Below are 10,928 nucleotides of genomic sequence, written 5' to 3'. Positions count from 1 at the left end.
TTGTCCCCTTCTGATCACTCTGTGCCATTCATTGTCCCCTTCTGTTCACTGACTCACTTTTTTTTTGGCTTCTACGGCCCGGTAACAGACTCCGTTAGGGCAGGGATCAGCAGCTTGCTTGTCCTTCCTGGAGAGGAGTCGCAGGCGCATGTGCAGGCCTTTGAAGTCACTTTCAGTTTTGCTCTGCACTGCAGCCAGCACCGAGGAGTCACACAGAGGCACACAGTGGCAGGTATCAGTGGGTGTCTTATATGCGGGGGTGCTTTATTTTAATGTTTTGAGCAAAAATCGGGGGGTGGCTTATTTGATGGGGATGCCTTATCATTGGGGAAACATGGTATATACAGCTTGATCTCAATTTGTTTGCAGTGTTGCAAAGGAAACCAAAAAGTATGAAAACAGTGCAACAAATGTAACAATAAATAATTAATTTTGGTAATGGGTACAATGTAACCTAAAAAAGTAACACTTATCCAAAAGAAGATGAAGTATTAAAGATTCTAATTGACCTGTAATGGACTGTAGATCCACACAGAACAGAGAGCAGGTGAGCGCTAATTAATTGCTATGATCTCACCATTAGCTTAACAGATCCTCCTTAATCGCGCAGCTGAAATCTAATCACCTTATATGGCAGAATTACCACCCCTATTGCTCATTATCAAGGCAGGAATCTAGCTGGCAGTGAAGGCGTGTGTACTAGCGCCCTTAGCCCTGGACCGCGGGAAACCAGCTCGCTGGAAGCGCGAACGTACACGCGTCCAGCGTATGCGCATTTATTTAATTAATGAATCGGGCCAATTGTGTTTGTGGCCATATTGTTTGATTGCAAAATTCTGCCTTTATTACCACTTTGAAATGTTTGTCCTGCATAAATATTTTCTAATCCAGTTTTCCACCCTTGATAGGTCAAAATTGCACATTGGTTTGGTAAGTATTTTTTATTGCAATATATTGGGCCATTTTTGAACTATGTTGGCTTTATATGGAAGTGTGGGTTTACATGTGTTTTTATTGTTCCTTTTACTTTTTTTTGGCATGTAAATTTAATGGTGTGTGTGTGTGTGTGTGTGTTTTACATTTTTTTTATATTTTAATGTGACCTTTTAGCAAATGCTTCTTTTGAATAAAAATGTTTGGAAAATATTGTTTGTTTTTTGGGGGGTTTGTTGTTATGTGATCTCTTTTCCAATCTCCCAGGACATACAGTTTAAAAAGTCAATTGTGATTGTTTTTAAGCTGTTCCTTTCTCTGAATTGTTTGAAAGGCTAAAAACAGCACAATTGTCTTGGTAAATTTCAGTTGTTTGATGCGCATGGTTGTGCGCCAAATTTCAGGAGTATGTTGCGCAAAGTTGTGCACCAAGGAGGACCTGCTCTGTGCGTGTGAACTGTGTTTTATTATTTGAAAAATGCGCCGCCTTTTTGCACAGTCCTAATTCAGGTAAGTTTTTATTTTTTTTGTGTATATTGCTTGTTTTGCTTCAAGTGCACTTATGCATGTATGTATAGACATGGGTGCACATGAAGCAAAACATGTATGTATAGCTGCAATATCCAAAGCTAGTAAAGTACTTTCTTGCATTAAAAGAGGAATAGCCTACAGAGATGGAGACATAATCCTGCCCCTGTACAAAGCATCGCTCCACATCTGGACTATGCAGTCCTGTTTTGGGCACCAGTTCACAGAAAGGACATTGTTGAATTGGAGAGAATGTAGAGAAGGGCAACTATATTATTAAAATGAATTGAGGAGCTCAGCTACCAGGAGAGATTATCTGAACTGAATCTATTCTCCCTTGAGAAGAGACGTTTAAGGCGGGATATAATCACCCTGTTAAATATATAAACGGTCCATATAGAGAACTCTCTTCCCCATTATTCACTTTGAGATCATTACAAGGAACAAGAGGGCACTCTTTGCATCTGGAGATAAAGAAGTTTAAGCTCCGGATAAGGAAGGGATTCTTCACTGTAAGGTCTGTGAAAATGTGGAATCAGCTCCCTCAGGAAGTAGTTTCAGCAACTACTATAGTTTGCTTTAAGAAAAAGTGGGATGCTTTTCTCAAAGCTGAAACTCTGCAGTTCAACTGCATCTGAGTTGTTTTTTATAGATATTTATGGACCTAACTATATATCACTGGTTTATTTTAAGCTTTACTTTTTAATGCTAAATTATGTGTGTGGGTTTTTAAAATAGATTTTTAAAATGTTTCTGACATTTTCTTTAAATCTTCATTAAGTTAAAGTTCGTGTTTAATCTGATATATATTTGCCTTCTCTGGTTACTCTTTTCCCCCCTGATCAAAATGCTAATAACATTTTAATAACAAAAAAAAAAAACTCTTTTGATTTTCATTACATTTACACTACATTACAAATACAATACATTACATACATTACAAATATTTTAGGTCCTGTGACATTATTACTAAATCCGAATGTTGAAATATTTAAATAGTAAATAAAATCACAGAAAGAAACAGAACCAGGGAATATATCAGGCAATTTGTAGAGAAAATTTCGGAACCTGAATACATTTCTGCTGCTACCATAAAAAGGTACTTGATATACTTCTGACTTTATGATTTCATTTATTGTGTTTTATAGTTTTATAATAATTGATTTAAAATCCATGTGAATATTCATATTATTAAAAAAATAAAATCTTGCAGAGACTTTGGTAATATTGCTTTTACAGAAGTATAATAGTATGGTGCCCCTTTAAAGATTATGTGCAGGTAATCATGCCAACCTTGAAAGGGAAGCCAACATGTTTCATTTGGCCATCACCATTTACCATCACCATTTCATTACTATCTCCTACTTTAAGATTAAATGGTCCATATAACTACTACTGTGAGCCTGAAAGTGTAATCATACTAAAAATGTGCAATCACAGACAGCTTGTAAATACATCCACATTTTAAATGCATTCCACCTTTCCCCTAATATTACACTTATTTATAGCATATGTTAAATGGGCTTTTTTGATTGGGCTTTAAAATTAGATTTCTTTAAATCACTTGTTTAAATGTATATTGTAGATAATTTACATATCTAACACCTCTAACTGGGTCAAGGTAGTTTTCATATTTCTGTAAAACTGGTTATAGATATGGATCGGAGCTAGCTTACGAAAATGTCTAAACCTATAATTATAATCACTGTCACACACTCCCTACTCATCTAAAACTTTGTCTACATCAGGAATGGCAGTAAAGCACTCTTTGATTGTTGGAAATGTGAAAGCGGAATGATAGCAGATAACATTTTGATAACCTTTGATTGGCTGGGCCTATACAGCATTATTAAACTCTGCAAGTAGTATTGATTACATTTAAAAAAATAGACATTGACAGCAATAAAATGGAAGTGTGTGCCCCTTAGAAAACAAGGGTGGTTGAGATCCTCATGCTTTAGACAAACTGTTTCTGAATTTTTCATAAAAAAAAGAAAGACTTCTTAACCAGACTTGCAAAAAAGTGGGATTACTATTTAAAAGATAAGTTATTATAAGTTATTATAAATTAGGAATCTGATTAGTAACTAAGATCCATTTTTTATTCATGTTGATGATCAGATGACTTGTACTCATCTATCAAATTAAAAACACATAACATATCAAGATAAAAGATAAGCCACATGTAAGCCATTACAGCAACATTTATTGAAGCAAATTATAATTTACATCAAATTCAACTGTAACTGACATTAACATGTCAATATATTGGTTTATGTTTGAACTGAGAAGAGTTAGTGTACTTTTGTTTTAAAAGCAAGTCTCCGTGATCAGCTCATGATTAGTTTATTATAGATTAGATATAGATTATTATAGATTATTATAGATTACTTTAATTATAGTGTTGCCTCTTAGTGGATGACCATATTAATTTGGTCAGCAGTAAAAAAAAATGATAATCCAGAGCTCTGTTTGCTCCCTTGCTTCTTCTTTTCTGGTAGGAAATACAGATAGCCAGTACTTGTGAAATATGCAAATAATTCTAATAACTGTCCTATAAAGGCCTTTAGGAACCAACATTTTATTGTTCAAATCGATTTTGTTTCAGCTGATGGCATTTTATAAAAAGTTGACCCCTTTCCGAAACTTATTTACTTATCTACTAAAATGCTTAGTAGCACTAACTTATTTTTGTTTGTCAATATAGTAAGGCTGATTCACCAAGCAAAATCAGAAGCTCGCTCGCGCACTTTTTTTCGTGATCCAAAATTGGAAGCCTTCGATCAATTTATTAACGCAAGCGTATTTGCGCGGAAGTTATCAACCGAAATGATCTCACTGCTGGAGCCACGCATCCCCAGCAGTTTGACAATGACAAGCTTGCATTAAAAGTCACTGTTCCCCTAAAAAATAAATTTTTCTAATGGCACACATCTTTCACTTAGACCTAAATAAAAATTTTTGGCCTGTTCAAACGTTTTAAACATTTATATTAGCTGCAAAATAAGCAGATTTTTACATGACCTAATGTCCAAAGCACACGCAAGTTCTTGCTTGCTCCTGTAGATATATATGTATATATACATGTATGTATGTGTATGTATATATGTGTGTGTGTGTAAAAATATATATATAGACATATATATATATATATATATTTATATACATCAATAATTAGAAATATATTATCAAAGAATCTTCCACTCCTTTTTTTGTTTTTTCTTCAATAGCTGTTTACTGGTGTACAAATCCAAAGGATAGGATCAATAAATTATTATGGAATGTCAAAGTTTCAAAAAAACTAACAGCCAAATTCCAGGTACTGCGCACGCCCAATTGTATGTTAATTTTCAACGCCTGTGCGCATAATGATGAGCATATATAAGGATGTTGTCTAACTTGCTTTTTTCCTTTGTCTGAATTTTTTGGGGGTCAAGGAGGGACTGTTGTTTTGTTTGTTAGCCTAATGTATGTTGCTACATTTGATACTTTGCTTACCATTTAGCAAAATAGCTGTTTTTGTTTTTTGTACTTTATAATGTTTTAATGTCCATTTTGCTATTAAGAAGTCAATATCAATGTTAATGCTATGGTATTGTGTTTTTGGCCATATTGTTTCATTTGAATAATATGTCTATATTACCACCTTTAAATGTTTGTCCTGCATAAATATTTTCTGATCCAGTTTTCCACCCTTGATAGGTCAAAATAGCATATTGGTTTGGTAAACATTTTTGGATTGCAATATTTTTGGGGCCACTTTGGAAATAATTAGGCTTTATATGCAAGTGTGGATTTACATGTGTATTTTTATGTTGATTTTGTCATGTAAATTTAGTGGTAACTGTGCATTCTCTATATTTTAATGTGACCTTTTAGCAAATAGGTTTATTTGTGTGATCTCCTTTACTATGTCCCAGGACCTCCAATGCAAAAATTATATTGTGCTTGTTTTTAAGCAGATCCCTTTCTATGATTAATTTGACTGGCTAAAAAGAGCACAATTGGCCTATTAAAACTCAGTGTGATGTAACAACTATGTGCGTGTGAACTGTTCTATTAGTAGAAAACATTTCCAGAGAAGGATCCTCATTCTGGTAAGTTTTTCTTTTTAAACAAATATACACCTAATGTGCACTCATGTATGTAAATTTATGCATATATATCTGTATGTATGCATTTATGTGTGTACATAATAAATTATAGGAAGAAATAGCCAATGAGGAATTTTTAGGCCATATTGCCTAACATAATTCAAATTGAAAAGATTACCTATTTCTTCCTATGATTTCTGATGTCATGGGCTTGGCTCCAAGCAACATTTATGGATGATATTGCTTCTGGTTAAAGGAGGAAACCCTCTTCATGTGCTTCCACCACCAAGCTGAAATGAATAAGTCAATATATAGTTGGGCAAGGTCTAACATGCAATTCAAACTGAATAAACACCCTGAAAAGCTTGAAAACCAAGAACTTATGTTTGGCTCAAAGTGTACAAACAAGCATGTTAGTCCATAATTCAAAAAAGAAACATAACAAAAAATAAATACAAAAAGTATATTATTATAAAATAATAATATGTGCATACCTATGCGCAACATATAACAACGGTTACATGCGGGTATTAATGCACATACAGCAGGCGTACATGCAAATGCGTGGGCATGTTTTTCAGTAGGCGGGAGTAAACCAGGAAGTTTCATATCTGCGTTATCATGCCACGCCCGTTGTTTGCAGAGCTTCATCATTCAGGTAAATGATTTTTTTAAAACGTTTTAGCGGGGAGGATACTTTTTAGTACAATAAGCATACATGTTTGTCCATGTTTGTACATTTAAATGTGTTTTTATGCATCATGCATATTTGCACATTTAAACGTGTTTTTATGCATCATGCATGTTTGCACATTTAAATGTGTTTTTATGCATCATGCATGTTTGCACATTTAAATGTGTTTTATGCGTCAAGCATGTTTCTTGGAGGTTGTTGCTGTTTAAAAAGCAAGTGCAGCTAGGAGGCAAAAGGCCCATTCATGCCCCCCCTGGGCCACTTACGTAGCAAGAAGAATTGGGGTTTTACCCCAAAATTTATACCTACTTTTTAAGGAACCCAAATTTATTGGGAATGGTGAGGTGCATAAACCAGAAAATGTAGGTTCAAGTGGGGGGACACTCGCTCCTTTCTATGTAAGTGGGTCCGGGGGCCACTTTTTCAATTAAGGACTCCTATTTGCAATTGCATTGGAAAAAGCATTCCCAATGAAGAATTTTCAATAGTGTTTGCAATTGGGATCCCCATATCTTCAAATGCTTGAAATCTGTTGGGCTGGGATTTTGTAGATATTTTAGGACTATTATCTATGAGTGTAAGGCTGCAAGAGATGACATGCGGAATTCCCACACACAGATATCACACTGTGCCCATGATGTTGTTACACATGCCCACAGAGTGGATATATTTTCCCAAGTAGTTTTTCATATAGAAGCCACAGCACAACTATAGAATGGGGGTGGGACAGCCTGTGTCCCCATCTCGTTCTAGCTGCGCTGTTCTCACTGCCCAGCTCTTATCAGCAGCTGGAATCCTCGCCACGGATCACAGCTGAGAATGGAGCATCCTCTATTGTTCTTTCAATGGATTAGAGCTGCAGATGAGAGCTGGATAGAAGTCCACACACCTAAAGTTGGCTGTTGACAACTATGTACATGCACATATTTTGATGTGTGTATGTAAGGTTTTTAAAAATCTTCATGATTTTACCCAATTAGGCTCAATCAGAGGTAGATCATTTGAAGAGCACTAATTAGCCTCCTCGCTATCACGCAAGGCTGGAAATGATCTTTCTTTGTCTGGAGGACAGTGGAAGCCTTCTGGTAGAATGTCCTCTGGATAGCTGAGACCACAATCCTGATTTTGGTGAAGGCACATCATTCTACTGTGTCACATAGATATTCCCGTGTTTTGTATTTATCCACTTTTTTACTTAATTTTTTTTCCCTGTGTCAACAAAATAAATCCACATGTGCTGCATTATTTATCTGACCTAATGCAACGGTGCTTACATTTTGCCCCTAAATTGTATGTATGTATGTTTGGTACTTACTAATTCTTCACTAAAACTGGATAAACAGAGTTTACATCTAGGAGCACAATTATTGTTTTCACAATGGTTTTACTAGCATTAAGCTTGATGGGGTGGCAACCGGAAGCTTCATAGTAATAGTAATAGTATACCCATATATATCTACACACAATATTAACAAACAAACAATTTACAATTGCAACCAAACTATGTCGATTTGCAACAGAAAATATATCAATCAATGATCTCTTTTTTTGCTTTTAAGAGGTGTTTGGTTGTTGTCAAAATAACTCACATTTTGTTTCTCTTTTTCTTTAGACAATGATTCTGCTGCAATATGACCAGCAGCGCTCTATTTCTGTCAAGCAACAAATCACGGAGAGGCTGGCAGACAGGCTGTGGACCCCTGCAGGTATGCACCCAACTGTTGCACAGATCCAACATACTTGGAGCGACCTCAAGCGGAGGAGGGCCTTTTTGGTGAGTGAAGTGGGGGACCGCATCCTGTCTGGTAAGTTTTGCATTTTGTCTTCTCCTCTTGTTAAGGAGTGTTGTTTTAGACTGTTTGTTGTTTGTGTAAAGTAGTATTGATTAGCCTAGAACTGTTTATTTTTCACTTCCAATAATTTACTACCCTTAATAATTTTGGATATTTGTTTTTGTTATTACAGCCAATTCTCCATCACGCCGGCGGCTGCAAATAATACAGCGGCCACACATGTGACTGGCCGTCCCCCAGGATGTGGAGGAGGAGGCATCACCGGAGGAGGCAGTCATGGAGGAGGAGGTGCCATACCTGGGGGGAGGAGCCATCTCTAGGGAAGGAGCCCGGTGCCTAACATCTTCAGCCAGAGTGCTCCGATAAAGGTGAGGAGGCGGCCGAGGCCAAGGAGATTGCCTGTATCTAACCTTAGAATCAACATGTTGCAATTTAACACCTTCTCACACTACTTTCACCATTTTTGGTTACAAATACAAAGAAAGATCTAGCAGGATTTCATGTAGCTTCCAGTCATTAATCATGCATCAAATGAAGGTTCTTTCTAGGTTATTGGCTAGCATGAATAAAAATGGACATGAGTTGATTAGTTGTCCATAGTTGTACTGACAAATGTTTGCTCAGAATTTTTGGACGTAGGCAATGTAAGTATTTGTAAGTATCTGAATGTAAGTATTTCTCCATTTTAGGTATTGTGAACATTCCTTAAAAACCATGAAAATAAAGTAGGAGATACTTTGTTAGGCCTAGCTCCATCACGTATCATTAGGAGTGTATGACTAGCTTCATGTCTAGGCAGCTTTTAACAGAAGACAAAGGTTAAATGTCACTTAGCCACATTTGTCCCTTGTGAAAACCCACAACTTTCATTGCCAACAAATTGCATCACTTTAGTTCCATAGCCATATTTAGCTTGGCCCCAGGAATAACCTTTCTTTCTTGTTTGGCACGGTGTAAACAGCAAAACAATATGATGGGAACAGCACTGTGCAATTTAAGAACTAGCTGCATATTATACTGTTACATTTGGTCAGTACTTACCTCTCTTATTTTTTTGGTCTCCTTCCACAAACACAGCCAGTTCCACATCAATGGAGGCAGCCATCCTTCCTGAGGAGCTTCCGAGCCCCCCACCACCACCGCCATCCCAACCCCAGCGACATGGCAGAAATCCTCCTGGTAAGTTTATATTTTAATTTGCTTGGTTTTTACAAGGACAGTACTTTCAAAAAATGTTTGGACCAAACTCTCCCGGTTTATATAATATTTGTTTTTTCTTCACCCACCAGGAAGTGGATGGGATAGCCTGTATTGGCTGCACCGGAGGATGTCTGCCATGGAGCGCGGGTTCAGGATGGCCCCTCCTCGGGGTATGCCCAGACGTTACTGTTTGTACATGTTTCATATAAGTTTCATTATATTTTTATATTTTTATATTTCAATAATCGGACGGGCAGGGGCACTAATTGGGCGGGCAAGGGCACAGGGTGGCCAGGCAGGTGCACAGAGTGGCCAGGCAGGGGCACAGGGTCGGCTTGCAGGGGCACTAATTGGGCACCCAAGAGCACAGGGTGGCCGGGCAGGGGCACGGGTTGGGCTGGCAGGGGCATTATTTGGGCGGGCAGGGGCACTAATTAGGCAGGCAGGGGCACTAATTAGGCGGGCAGGCGCACAGGATGGGCGGCCAGGAGGTGGAAGGGGCCAGGCAACAGCCGGGGAACTGGGTGGAGCCGGGGAAAAGGATGGAGCTGGGGAGAAGGATGGCGCTTGGCTGCTCTGCAGGGGATTGGGGGCCAGCAGGACCTATTGGGATTTGCCAACCCAGCCTGTGAATAATCGCCTGATTTAGCTAAGATTGTTGGCCCAGGGATTCATTTAATATGTTACAGAGATAGTCATCTCTGAACATGTAGGCACCCAAAGTGGCCGATTGTTCTTGAACCGATTCTATCAGACGATGCATGGCCGCCAGATGTTGTTGGGTAAATTCTCGATCCTGGCGATTTTGATTGAGGTTTTCATGTAGGAGCGTAAGGACCTGTTCCAAATTATTTGAACTTGGGGCAGACATCCTTGACTCCACTACTCTATCAAAATGGCCAACCAGCCTCTGAGTGAGGTTTAGAAGCTGGCTGCCCACACTGGGTTGACCCAATCCACCTGCATCCACTGGTTGCTATAAAGGGAAAATAAAAAATTACTACAATATCACATAACTTTGTGGGTCACCATAACATTATGCAGACAGCATCCTGACATTGGAACATCAACAAATGTTAGACAAAATGTTAGACACATTTATTCTGAATCCTAAACAAAATAAACATGGGTTGCTTACGGAAACCTCAGGTGTCTCCTCTTCTTCTTGTGGTAAACGTCCACCTGAGGGACCCTAAACAAAAAAACACCAATGGAACACATTGGGAAAGATTCATTCCCCCAACAAATCCCAAAATAAACACTAATGGACCAGTTCTTGCCTACCTACCTCCACAGTGGATGCAGCCCGTGATGTATCACATCAAAATTAACGAATGTGGTATATCAAAAGTATCACATATCAAAAGTCCCCAATATTTTGCACAGGCAAATTATTTTTGACATATTAAGCTCACACATTCCCAAAGGAAGGTTGCACCAGAATCATCTCCCAAGAAAACTTAACAAATCTTATATATATAGATATAGATATAATATAGAAAGATCGAAGGTTAGCTTTTGGAAGGCTGAACACACACACAAACCAAATTACCTGTATTCTCCTCCAGGCTTCCATGCAGTGGATCAACGACCTCCTCCTGTAGATGGTGATCCATTAAATAAAGCACAAAAACAAATGAAATAGAGTGAGCTTGACTCTAACCCAAGTTCATTTGGATTGATCGG

Source organism: Pyxicephalus adspersus, chromosome 2 (assembly GCF_032062135.1).
Source record: "Pyxicephalus adspersus chromosome 2, UCB_Pads_2.0, whole genome shotgun sequence".
NCBI classification, from domain to species: domain Eukaryota; kingdom Metazoa; phylum Chordata; class Amphibia; order Anura; family Pyxicephalidae; genus Pyxicephalus; species Pyxicephalus adspersus.
This window is presented reverse-complemented; position numbering follows the sequence as displayed.